Source organism: Oxyura jamaicensis, chromosome 19 (assembly GCF_011077185.1).
Source record: "Oxyura jamaicensis isolate SHBP4307 breed ruddy duck chromosome 19, BPBGC_Ojam_1.0, whole genome shotgun sequence".
NCBI lineage: Eukaryota > Metazoa > Chordata > Aves > Anseriformes > Anatidae > Oxyura > Oxyura jamaicensis.
The window spans coordinates 7,333,126-7,347,122 of record NC_048911.1 but is presented as its reverse complement, the minus strand read 5'-3'; the positions used below and the strand labels follow the sequence as shown (position 1 = coordinate 7,347,122).

Here is a 13,997-nt window from a genome sequence, read left to right as displayed (position 1 = left end):
GTATTTTCTAATCAATTCCATGCTGCCTTGTCTTAGCATGTCTGGGGGATGGACTTGCAGAACAATGTGGTAGTGAAATCTGTTTCAAGAGCCATCCAGACGTGGTCCTGGGCAGCCTGCTTGAGCACATGGGTAGGACCAGATGACCTCCCGAGGTCCTTCCCAACTTTAACCATTCCATGATTCTGTGTATTTGACCAGTGTTACCTTTCTGGTATTACACAGCAGATTACATGCTTTAACGAGAATGTGTAACCAACATTTATGACCTGATCCAGCCCCTTATCAAAAGCCAAGTTGAACCGGTAAAAACCTAGTACTCAAGACCTAAATAATGCACTTATTTGTATGATAGGGAGGCTTAAACTTGGCAACACCAACAGGTGAACGGGCAGCTTGCCAAGAACTGGGCATATGTGCCCGATTTGCACAGTCACTTGCACGAACACGTTTGCATTCTCCTATTCCTCATCAATGCAGCATCTTTCATTTGCACATCACATAGAACTTAAAAAAAGGCAGATAAAGAACAGCAAGTTTGAGAATTTCATCATCTACCCAAATTCACAGAATAAGCCCTAAACAGCTGAAGAGAGAACAGAAGTTTCCCAATGCTCACTCTCCATAGCCAATGACAGAAAAGAGGTGGCAGTGCTCCTGGTAAAACCCTTACAGAACAGAAACAAACAGAAACCCTTAAGCATTACCTACACACATTTCCCAATGACAACAATTCTGAGTTTGGTGTGGAAGCGATGATTTAGTGGGCACGGATGTATTAATGAGCACTCTGTTGAAACCCCAGAGCGAAGCCAGAAAAATCTGTCTGGTCAGGAGCAGCACTCCCACCTTCCCCGTACACACAGATGTAGCCATGCCACCATGCTCAGGCATTCCTGTGGCTAAGATTTGGTGCTCTAGTTCCAAACAGCAGCTAAAACCAAAACAACAAACTAAGGGGGCAGTGGTTGGAAAAGCAACAGCTCCAAACGTTTGCTGCAGAGCACGGACAGCTCCAGGACACGACAGTACCGCACCGTCCCTCACGCCGTGGCAGGCATGGAGCTACCCTCACACCACTTGTTAGCTGTACCTTCGTGGTGCTGCGTTTCAGCTCTCACTGCCGCTTAGCCTCCTTTATTTAGCTATTTTCCAGTTTCTTTCAAGATTCCCCAAAAGCTCTTGCTGCATCCCCTACCAAATCTCACGCAGGCGCACTAAAAGCCAGGCAGGAATGTTTCAGCACATGCTCTTCACTTATGGCTCATTGACTGGTTGTCCAACGTGGACTTTGTCCAGCCAGGCAGGATTTCAGATTAGTAGTAAATGTCTACAATAAAACAGGACTCAAATGAAAGAGTACACAATCGTTCAGGGTAAAACATTTTGGCTGTAATAAATCAACAAAGGTAATGAGGTTAGAAAGCAGGCCACGAGCAGTGGTCATTGCTGCGCTGCGCGAGAACCACCCTGGATTTGGGGCTATAAACATCTGTCAGATAAAACTACCTGAATACCGTCACAAGAAAAAACTATTTTACTCTGAACGCTGTCTTGGCCTGAGCCATAAATTTGCACCGGGAAGTCAAGTTTCAGATTAAAAATAAGTGACTTATTGTTTATCAATCTTCTGTTAGTGAGAAAGGATTGACAGCCACGTTACCGAGGTGTTGAATTTACTGAGGGCGATAAATTTTAACAGCAATCACCTATCAGCAAATGCCAATGTTCTGATTTTATACTGTATAATAAAAATGAAAATGGGGGGGTTTTAGCTTGCTCTGCCAAAGGCCACAGAGACAGGAACAAACAAGGCCTTAGTTAAGCAGCAGGACTAAATAAAAAGATGTCAGGTTTGTGTGGGAACGTTACATCCCATCCTCATTTTCGTGATGCTGTGATGAGACATGACATACAAAACTGCTCCATCCTACAGTACTTCACCAGCCCAGCGTCAGTTTGGTAATTTCACACATCTTTGTGGTCTTAACTATACCTAAAACCCTTCTCCTCTTCCCACGTAACAATACCTAGAGAAGTGCTAAAATCAGCAGTAAAATGAGAACGAGGTCCAAAAATCCTCATGTCTCCAACAGCACTGTCCAGCCAGTTATCTTCAGTGATTCTTGGATCCGTGTCTTACAAACAGGCCAGAGTACAAAGATCGGGTTCTGCTGACAACATTTAAACCACAGATGAAATCTACAGCAACGTGGGATGCCATCATCAGCAGGGAAAATGAACACAAATCTGAGTTTTTGCCCTAAATGAAAACCCAAAATAAATGTAAATGCAGAGTCGAAATGAGTATCTGAAGGTTCAGCTCAACTGTTCCGTTAATAACGCAACAACATACGCTTCGGCACAACCAGGAGCACCTAGTTGCCATTCTCACATCCAAAAAGCATCAGTGAGTTGTGTTTTTTCCCCTATACAAATGCATTTCCATTTCATACGTGCCCCTCTGGCATCCCACCTTTGATTCTGTGTTAACTACCTTTCATTTTGGGATATAAGGATATGGCAAATGGAAAGTGATCTTCTGTGTTTGGCTACACTGAGGCTTTATTTGCAATACCTCCCACCACACCGAGAGGCATTAACTCAAAGGAGAGGCACTCAGAGTTCTCAGAAGATCACTGGCTCCACTGAAGCCATTAAAAAAGGAAAACAATTTAGGGAATGAACACCTTGGAAACTATTCACTGCTCTTGATTATTTTGGCAGCGGAACCCATCCCAGCGTTTCTGCCACACCTCTCTACTCCTCAGCACACATCCCATGGATATGCAAGAGCTGTTTGTGTATGTGGTGGTTGTTAATGCACACTTCCAAACTGCAGGCTGGAGAGCTTGGTGATTTCTTTCTCGCTCCGTGTGAAACCCTACAGCAGAAATCCTACCCCAAGCTTGGAAAAAACGCACGTGGCTTCTCCTGGGAGACCTGAAAGTTAAACCCTGTAGGACAGCACGCTTTCGGAAGAAGATGCAACATCACAGTGTGCACAGAATGAATGTAGGAAGAAACAGGAAAATGGAATGGGTGCTGCAGATTGAGTTACGGTGCTCATAAATCAGGATGAAAAATTTGCCACCTTACGGTCACAGAATATCTGGTGCCACTAGTGTCCCAATCCTTAGCATGCCATCAGTGGCTTCACACTGCTAAAGGCATTTACACCAGCGATCAACTCCTGACCCATGGGCCAAGGATGCTGAGCAGCTCAGGTCTGCACCGCTCAGGGTTACCAGCTTCCTTTGGAGCAGGCAAACCGTATCCATGCAGTGCAGCACCTGACCTGGGTCTTCTGCAGTGCTCCTAAGAAAGTCATTTTTTGGGTGTGAAAACCTGGGAGGAATACGGAAGTCTCACTGCAGGCCTCAACAGGTGTGGTTTTTCATAGATGACATAAGAATCCTTGTGTGCCCTGTGGAGTTACGTGGAAGGATGTGAGAGCACAAGGTTTCATCTGTCTGAAAGCACCGGAGTACTCACTGTGGTTTGTTTCTATGCATATTAAAGTATCTGACATAAAGCAAAGTTAAAAATAATAATAATCCATGTTATTTAGAGAGCAAATACATTACCTATAACATTAGTGACAGGCCGAGTCTAAAAAGACACTGAACACCTGCAAGTCATTAACCTCAGCCCCCTCCCCAGGAGCAGGACCTTTGCTTGCAGATAACAGCGCTGAGAGCACCGCGGTGAAGGCCCACAGGGAAATCCATGTGGTCTGTTCTCACTAAAAACAACTTCTTGTTTACCCGAGGAAAAAACAACCAACCCGTTAGATTTCACTAGATCTTTGACTCCGAGCCTTCAGCACAAAGCAACAACGTCACAGGCTCTTCGTTAAAACACCGACCCCAGATACTCGCGCTCGGCAGACGTTCCTGCGCCTGCAGCAGTGGCTCTCCGAGTTGTAATTTTCTCTTGTAAGACCCAGAATTATAAATTATAGACTTGAGTCAGCTCGAAGCCAGGCTGGAAGGATCTCTGTGGAAGAAAGCCTGCAGTAACTATACTCTTAGCATCGTTCTCCCCCTCCCTCCCCAGCACACAGCGTGCCTCTCGGAGTCACTGCTACAGGGCAGCACGATGGGAACACGCTGGAGTGGCTCATCGTTGAGTTTCAGCCCACAGAGAATAGGAACTTTAACAGTGAAGAGAGAACTAGTTAAAATAAATATACAGAATAATAGAATAAGCAGAATATACAGAATAAAGAAAACCAAAGGGAATTGCCTTGTTTTGACGAGCAGCTCCCCCTCAAGCAGCTCAGCTTCAAGTTTTTAAGCTTTAAGACCCACATGTCCTCACACAGCCTTACAGCTCAGCAGTTTTTAGTGGTTATATTTAGACACAGGTGTCTGGACAAGAACGTCTCTTTCACAAGCTACATCTCTGCAAAGCTGAACGCTGACCTTTCTAGTGTAAAATCTGATCGAGGTACCTTGAAAGGCAACTCCCCAGGAGCACCTCCACCCATCCATCCTCAACAATAGCTGCGTGGAACTGCTAATCTCATTTGGATTCATCACACCCTAATTGGTGGGGGACGTGGTGGTGGGCTTCAGCCAGAGAGGTTCTAGCAGAGGAAATGTGTAAACTGCGAGCTCTGCTTGGGCAAGCTGTAAATCCTTCCTAGGAAGAAATACAAGAGAAGAAGGGCTCCTGATAACACGACCTAACCTGAGCAAACAAAACACTCCAGTTCGTCTGCAATGCTCCGCCAACGATATGAAACATTTAGGCAATCTACTGGAAATGCAGGTGAATTAGAAGTGTGGTCAGGTCCAGTTAACATGGATGAAAGGCATGAATGCCTAAAATTAAAGACTGCCTGGATTCTTGCGTAATTACAGGGTGCACCCAGATGACTTGGACAATTGCACTCAGCTATTTTCAATGGGTAGCGGCAAGTCTAAAGCGATTTGCATATCACATTTAGTCCATCTATTACCAGGAAACTTCCCGAATTCCCTTTCGAACCTTTTTCTCTGAAATGGCAGACAAAATAAACTAATGTCTCTTGATTTAAAAAAAAAAAAATAAATGCAGCATAATTTGTGGAACAGCAATACTGTTTATTGTATAGAGATTAAGTGGCTAGCCAAGATTGGGAAGGAAGCCAAATGACCTTCTATCCTCCAGGCTATATTAATATCCCCAGTTCAAATGGTTCAGGCAGCTGCAGACTCCATAACGATTGTTTTTAATCTCTCTTTGAAACTTTGTGCTTCTATCCCCACCATCCGTATGTCTAACGCTTCTACCAGACAGCGTCATGCATCTTATTGATTGCACACGGATGAAACAACGTAGCTCCAGATAACATAAAATGCCACGTGAAAATGCTGTTAAATTGCATAATCACAGCACAATGAAATAAGGAAGTGGTGTCAGCTCTTTAAAGTATCCCATCTAGTGCCTTCCTTCTTATAAAGCAACCCCATTTCCTGCCACATTCCTGGGTTCTCTTCGTTCCTTTCTTCACCGCTGGTTGTTGCTGGGTGTTGCTTCAGCTTTACTGCTTACCATTGGCTTTAGCAAGTGTGAATTAATGAGTCTTTTTAGCATAGCCAAGGCTAAGATGAAACTGAGTTCGTGACATTTCTTTTTTTTTTTTTTTTTTGGCAGAAGCAGCACTTGACCAGAACAGTCACAGGGAGCAGGGACATTTAAAAAGGACATTTAACAAGCTTATTGTCATGCACTCCACACAGATGTTTCAGCTCCCAACTATTTCAGTCTCTCAAAAGCCAGAGTTCTGAGAAGATAGCAGAAAGTCAGGCACATCCCATGTTCTTCCTTACCTTTCCTCATTTGGTCAGACTGGCAAGAACAGGTAACATGATGCTCTCTAAAGCTCTGCACTCAAAACAACCTAATCTGGCACGAGTTGTCTTAGAAACATCATTCAGAGTAGACTGTAAAGCTTATTATAAAATAATCCGCCTGCTCTTCAAGCTCAGCGTTTCCTTCCTGAGGTGCTGAGGAGGCCCATGACCTCTACGAGGCACCTTGGTTCCGTCAGTTTGATTACAAGAGATGTGATGCTGCTATAACTAAAATTGTCGTAAGAATAAAAAAAAGGAAGTGGTACCGAACGGGAGATATTTATGGTAATATGTGATAATGCAATTATGTGACCTCCCATTTCCTTTGCTCGCAAGGCAGAATACTGTTGCTACTGACATGGAAATCATCACTGTGACTATACGTACAAGTAACCGCCTTAATAAGCCAAGCAGCATCTGTTCATGGCCAGCAGGTCTGGTGCTCCCAGCACTGTGTGGATGGGTAAATATTTCACCGTACTTTGCCCATGTTTGTTTTCTTTTTTTTTTTTTTGATTGGAATATATATAAAGACCAGCTTTTAAAAACGAAAACAAATTCTGATAAACCAGGGAAAAGCTTGAGAGCCGGTGCTGGCACAGTGCTCGTAACACACACAATGCATGTGAGCTGTTCCTAGCAAACAGCACAAGCTCTTTTGAATACTAATTACCCTATGAAAACATTCTCATTACTACAAGTCACCTCCTTCAAAGATCTCTCTAGTGGCTAGTAAAGTAGCAGGTTTTTGTACATATTTCTCATTTTGGGCCTTAATTATCACTTTGCACCCCAGCTTCTAAGGAAGGGGGCAGAGAGAAAGAGGCTAATGCTGAGCTCACAGTGAGCTAGCTTTTTATTATAAAAACATACAGGACCAAATGAGAGCTGGAATAAGCAAAGCCAATTTTATAAACATCTCTGGGCCGTTTCAGGGGTGAAGGAATGGTTCCAAGAGATAGATATCAAGTGTGGGTGGTACTTTTGTAACTGCCACTACCATCCCATTCAGCAAGTTGGACAAAACGTGTTCGTTATGTCTGGAGAGGCAGAGGTGGGTGCCACAGCGAGGCCAGGAACTGGCTGGTTCTCCTCATGTCACAATGCCATCAAATCGTTGATGACTTCTTGTTTTTGCAAGAGGAAAGAAGCAGCAGCACAGCTCCAAGGACCACACAGATATTCTGGGGAAGAAGGGAGGGAGCAGAGGGAGGTACAAGCTCCCTTCTGCATCCAAGACAGCAGCTTTGCTACTTCCTGCCTGGAGCCCTGGCACAGAATCACTAATGACCACAGCGACGGCTCCCACAGTTATTTCTAATTATCCGTGGGGACAGCTCAGAGCTTCGCCAGTCCTGGAATTCCTGGGAAGAGGGGTGAGCTGCAGAGGAAGGCAGGCTCACGGCAAAGGATGGGGACAACTTAGGGACAGGTCTCAACGGTAAAGAATACTCACGGAAGAGGCAGCAGGGCTCAGCGCTCTCCCAGTTAAATTCATAGTTTGGAGCTGTTCCAGCTGGTGACCAATCAATTCAGTGTTTTCCCTGATTGTCATTGCATCCAGGCAACACGAGGAAAGCGTCTTGGACTTTGGGATGGATAGAATGTAAATGCTATTTTTAAAATTACCCAGCAGGATAGAATGTTACGCATGAGAGAGCTGCATGGGCATTTAATTGATCCCTCCAATCAAAAGACTTGTATTTGTTTACAGGATAAAGCCCCTTGTGTGAAAAAGGTAGAATTGGCCTCAAGTTAGTTGGCTACGCCGAAGAAGCACATTTATGAATTGGCATCTCTGTGAAGGAGACTTGCACATTAGTAATTAAACTGATTACTCCCAACATGCCATGATTTAGCTGCTAGATTTATTTTCCAGACCCAACCCTGGCTTCAGCTGGGACATAGAGAAACTGCGTGTACCCACTGGACTGTGTTTTTATTTAGAAGACAAAAAAAAATTTATTCTGGAAAAGAATTTGGAATATCTTGAAATTTCAAACTTGTATTTTTCAGTAATTAAAATCCTCAGTATTACCCTTTTATCAGAGTATCTTTCCAAATCTTACTGAAACTCGTTATCATCCGTTGAGATAAGATGATGTATATTTTAACAGCCAAGGAAATCAATGCAATGGCATTATGCAAAACAGCCAGGGTCACAGAGGTGGTCCAAAACAGCCTTGAGAGCAAAATTCCTAACCACCCTCTTGTCAATTTTTATTTAAACACAAGGCAGCCCAACCTATCTCCATGGCTTTTACCAAGACTCCCTCTGATCACCGCATAGATAGGAAACGTCTCTTTGCAGTGAACTAAAAAGTTTTCTGCAAAAATCAGAGAAACTCAAAGAGACAGAAATTATACCCGGTTCTCAGAAATACACAGAATACAAAAATAACTTCCTGGTAAAACCCCATTGCACATACGTTCCATTTGTCAAATGTCAAATAAATGTCAAAATGCTTTAAGCAACGTGGGTGCAATGCTATTTACAAGCGTACGCGCGCTCTCCTGCCAGAGCAGATACGCTGGTGTATGGTACTTTAGAAAATGTCACCGTCCACCAGAGAAGAATTCTGATGCCTTAATGGCATTTGTAAATATTAAGGCAGACAGCTTTTTTTTTCTGTGTACTCAGCAGGCTCTGGCCATTAGCTTCAGCACACAGGTTGGTGTGGCAGAATGGAAGTCTTGCCACTCCTCCCCAGAAGAGGACGACTGCTCCATGAATGCTGTTCAGAATGCACAGATGGCTGCCATCCACATCTGGAGGGGTTTTGTTCAGTGTTTTTCTTCAGCCATGTCACACAAATTGGGAGTTACGTGTTTTACTGCTGATCGTTAGTAGTTCTACGCTACTTGTTGACACAAACACAAAAAGTAAGGTAGAAAAGGGTAAGAGAATCACCACTGTATCCACAGGCACATCTTTTGTTTAAACAACGGGTTCTTTCTGATCTCTTTAGGGCAGCACACAGCTGTACCAGGATTCTCAGGGCTGTAAAGCTAAGCCCCATTATGTTAGTGTCAAAGAAAACATCTGATTTGATTGTTTCACGAGCCAAGTGCCAGGAATTACATTCTGCCCAGGTTCAGAGGTTGAGAGGGCTGATTCTGGTTTTTGATCCATTCGGTTCTTTGATTCTTTACTAGCACTGCCGGCCTGAGCATCAAACCTGACGACAGCAGTAGCCTTTGCAACAGTGTCTGTTCCCTTTCTATGGTCCAAGACAATGCAAAGCTGAAGTGAGGCAAAGTGCTCAGTCTAGACTTTAAAAAAAAAAAAAAGATTGAGACAGCAGTTGCTTAAGAAGATAGTCAGCTACTCACCCTAATGACGTACAAAGAAATGATGGACTTCTTGCTTCTAAATATAACCCTTGGTTTCCAGAATAAGGAAGAAACTGTCAAACACAGACATGTTAACATAAAACTGGCCATGATGGAGCTTGTGGCTCTGTTATACAGCAGGACCCCACAACATGCAGCCCCTGAACCTGCCTGCTTGCTGCACCAGCAGCCAAGGAACCGGCACCCTGGCCGGTGGGCTTAGCAGCGGAGTCCTCCCTGACGTGGGAGCGTTGGCCCTATGGCCATGAGACCAAAGGGAACGTGCTAGATCCTCATCAGCCTATCTGCATTTGTACGCCTTCGGGCAATACTCAATGTGTGCTGGATGTCATCCAGCCACCAAACCAATCAAAAAAACATGGGAAGAAGCAGGGGATAATACCACGGAGTAGGGCTCGAGAACAAAGACGATATGGCGGAAATACTATCCAGTGCACAACAGAAAAGGAATGCAAATTCCTGTGAGAAAAAGAAAGCCACAAATTCATAAACATAAAGCTAGTATTATTCCGAGTTTAAATTGAATACAAAAGGGTAAAAAGCTTTATATTATATCTGCTGCCAAGCCACTAGATTACTTGACAAACAACAAATACTGACACAGCCTTTATTTCCCTCCCTAAGCTTTTGCATCCTTGCTACAAGAAGAATGTAGTTATCATGCAGACGCTGCCATTTTTACAAGGTCTGCTATACCAGCTTTATGCTTCTAGTAGCAAGAGCACTCAGAATTACACTTTGTGACTTTCAGGTTATGTTTGGAAGTAATTTGGTTCCAATTTCTGTCTCTCAGGGCTGGAATCGCCATAACAGCAGGAATACTTCAGGGCAAGTACTTTTCTTCTTTTTGAATAGTTTGCTGAGGCACTACATAGGAAAGGCACTTCTGTTAGTATATCCAGCAAAGACTAAGGCTCAAGTATTGCCGACAGCATCAGGATATTTCATCAGAGCCCTAAAACTGTTGGTGTCTTAAGAAAAGGAAGCATCAAAAAACAAGTCATAACTTTCAAGACAAATATTCAGAATGACTGAAGGTACAGATTTTAGTACTTTACTAATTCCGACTAAACAATATAATGTTGGAGAGTACTGCCCTAAAAATAGTTCCTATGTACTCCTAAGAACACTTCCTAATACTGCACAGTGTTCCTGGGACCTGCTGCAGAGGTAGATGACTCCAAATAAAAAAGGGAAACAAAATTTTCTTCTAGCTTTGCTCGTAGTTGTTGGAGTATTTTAATGCAGAATAATGAAAAGGAATTATTGTCTCCAGGAGCTGGAGCACGAGTACGGATGGGTACAGAATATATGATACAAAAATCTTTGGAGGTATAACTACTATTTCCCCCTTGTCAGTTCTACAGCATTTCTTATCTCCTCCTACTTTGCATTCCTTCCTCAAAACAACGACACAGAGAGATTCAGGTGGTTCTTCAAGAAGTGGATCCCAAATAGGTCCAGTTAAACCACGTGTAACTTGATAAAAGGAACAACCATGATGGTACTTTGGAAAAAAGACTCAGTCTCCAATTCTCTTTTCCTCTGTGCCATGGGATGGATGTGTAGTAGATGGAAAAAATGTGAAAACCGTTCTTTTAAGCAAGCCATCTTCATTAACATGGCAGCAATTCCGTTTTGTCTCTGAAGAGGGTATGTGGCAGAAATAATAATCCTAAATTTTAATGATCACGGGTTAAGTGCCTCTTGATGTTCCTTGTTTTCACAATACTTCTGTGGATAGCAATAGACTTAATCTAGAGAGGATTGGCCCCTTGACAAATGGTCTCCACAGAGAGCAAATAGAACCAGAGCACTTAAATAACACTAGTCACTAATGATATGATTATGGAAGGTGATAATGCAACAAGAATGACTCTCAGCAGCTTCCAGGAGTTATGACTCATGGGAACAGAGCCTATTAGAAAGGAGGCACCAAATTTCTACTTCACACTGTTGCTATGATGTATAATCTTAAATAGATGAAAAAAAAAAACACAAGACAACAGAAAAAGCTATTTTAACATAAATAACTTACTCTCAGCAGGCTTTGTGGTTTAAAGGACTTGTGGTAATTGAGCTGCAGAGCCACAAAAGCAGTTCTCAAGTCTGGTCACCTCATCACCCTACATTACATACCATGATGTCAACAAATTCAGAGAGGCGGGAGGAACAGTCTATGCATGTCTAGCAAAAGAGATGTGGCAGCGTACATTTCTCATAGGCAACCACGCTTCAGATTGAGTTGGGTTTGCTTTGTTTGCTTGTTTGTTTTCTAAGCTGGAGATTTTCCTCAAGGAAGTGTTGCAAAAAGCCACTAAGCCCAAAGCCTTATTTCTCTGCAATTCTTTTTGAGGCTATGATTTCTTTGCAATTCCCCTGAACAGTTATCCAAAACTGATGCCCAAAATGCCAGAAAACATTGACCTAGGCATTGAAACCTGACAACTGAAATCCTACGCTAGAACATGCCATAGTTCGAGATCTCACTTCCATATTTTTTTCCTCTTAGTCATTAAACTGAAATTCAGTTTAACAGTAGCAGCTTTACCTCCGTTCTAGTGCTTCTTTCTCCATTTTCTAAAATATTACTTTCTCCTTAGTGCTCATAACCTTTTGATATCAAATCACTGTTTAAATAGGGATCTTAGAAATGACATAGCAGATTAGAGACACGTAGACGCTTTCATGTTTCCCCTCAGTTACTGTAAACTCATGCAATTTCTTTATTTTAAAAAAAAACAAATAAAACCCTTCAGGCCAACATTCATTTATGTTGCACTTCTCTCGACTCCCTCCAGTGTCCCTCTCTTGTTTTATGAGGTTGCCTCCTAGGGAACACCACACTGAAGTAAAAAGCTAGGGAATGTTCCCCTGTAGGCAGCGTAAGGATAAATGCCAGGAGCAGGATGTAAATTTCTATCTATAGCATAAGCCTTGTATGGATTAAAGCATTTGAAAAGTGGAGCCTTGTGCATTGGTCCCTAGGTCTTATCCCCAGATACTCTCCTAGGCCACTAATCCAGCTTTCCTCGGGGGATGTGGGACACGGGCGGTAGCTGCTACTGAGAGAATCAGTTATTCTAATCTGTTTTGTTTGTATCGTTTAAGGAAATCAGGTTTCTGCCTAATTTAAACAGAAAGGAATCCCCCTCCTCCTCCTCAGCTCACAGAACTGCAGACAGCCTTGTATTAAACCTCAAAGGCAGCACACTGGGATACTGAAAATAAGAAGTTAGGCAGCCAAGCACCAACTCTTATTTTCTCTCATTCCACTGCGTCACTGAGCTGAAAATAGTTTGCTTCCCAAACTACTCGTGGTTCTGGGCTTCATGTTAGAAAGAACATCGCAGTATGCTGGGGTCTGCACGGATGATGCCTCAGACGGGGGTCTTACGTATGAAAAATAAGTGATGCATGTCATCGGGGTTCTGCTTGCTGGAGCTGATGACTTCATTCCCACCAGTGCAGTGGCTAAGGCAGGAAGGAGGATGACGCTCTTTCCTCCACTCTAGCTCTCTGTACACGAGAATTATAAAAACTCCCTGTGGAGCTCAATATCATCAGTTACTCTTATCGTAAGAGTGCAAGGGTCAGGGAAAAGCTAGTTCACGAAGAGTCAGTGAATGCGCCACAGCGAGCACGATGGGAACGAGAATCTGGGGAAGACTGCCCAAGAGATAACGCCTCTAAATGAAGCAAAGAGGATAGAGAGGCGAGACTCTCACCATAAATCAACAGATTGTTTGTCCTCTGATACATCCGATTTTAATTTCTACTCTGAGATCTTAACACTCTGGGCAATAAGCCCCCCAAACACACACACACCCCACAAGCTGAACTTCTCAGCTTCTCCTGGCCCACGCAGTGTTTGTCAGTGCCAGCGCTGTCCCTGCTCTTTTTGAAAACCGCTGAAAGATCATTCTGCTGCTTTAGACTAACGACAGAGGACGACCATCAACAGAACAAGAGCCTCAGCAGAGCAGGGACCAAAATGACAAAGCCTTTTCTGAAATATCAGCCGGACAGTCATGTTAGTAGCAACAGCACTCCAGCAGCCATATATAAAGCAAAGACTTCCATTGTCCTCTGAGCCAGGGACATGCTTTCCCCCAGAGACTAATACTAAAAGGAAAAACAAATAGACCCAGGCTGCTCGCATACCTCCTGGGTGGCCTGCTATCCGATACACAGTTAGCTCCACTACTTGGGATCAGGATAGAAAAACAAAACTCCTTCTCTGTTCTGTCACAGAGGGAATGTTTGTCACCAGGCTGGTACCTCCAGCATCAGGGCAGGTCTTTATGTCTGGAAGTGGCACGGTAATTTCTAAAGGCAGTACCTTCAGTCCTACCTGGGTGTAATCAGACAAAGGTAACTGCACGCTGCCTCTCAGGGAATGCTTCCAACAGTGAACTCAGATGAGTCAGACTATTTTAAAAGAAGTGGAGGAAGTTCCTATATCTGACGTTTAAAACAAAAAAAAAAAAGACAATGCTGTCAGGAGAAAGTCTTACTCAGGGGTTGGGCTTTCTGGCTTAACACAAATTAGACTTGGAAAATCTTGTATTTTTACCAATCATTTCCTGAGGACCCTTCCTGATGGAAATGTTTGTGTCCCCCCCGTCCCCTCCCCCTGAATACCTTCTAATCAAAAACCAGGAGAATTTTAGGAGATGAGGTACAAGTAAATATAAATTCGACCGAGTTGAAGATGCAACTTCACAGGACAGCACTAGAGCCTTTTATGCAGTATTGCACGATTGGAGGCTAAAATCTAACCCTGGCTTTACTGCTTCT

At 43.4% G+C, this 13,997-nt stretch overlaps 1 protein-coding gene across 3 annotated transcripts in view; it reads right to left on the bottom strand.

The window, feature by feature from the left end:
• SPECC1 (sperm antigen with calponin homology and coiled-coil domains 1) overlaps window positions 1-13,997 on the bottom strand; it is a 93,376-nt gene that overhangs the window by 7,729 nt on the left and 71,650 nt on the right. The window lies entirely within an intron of this gene.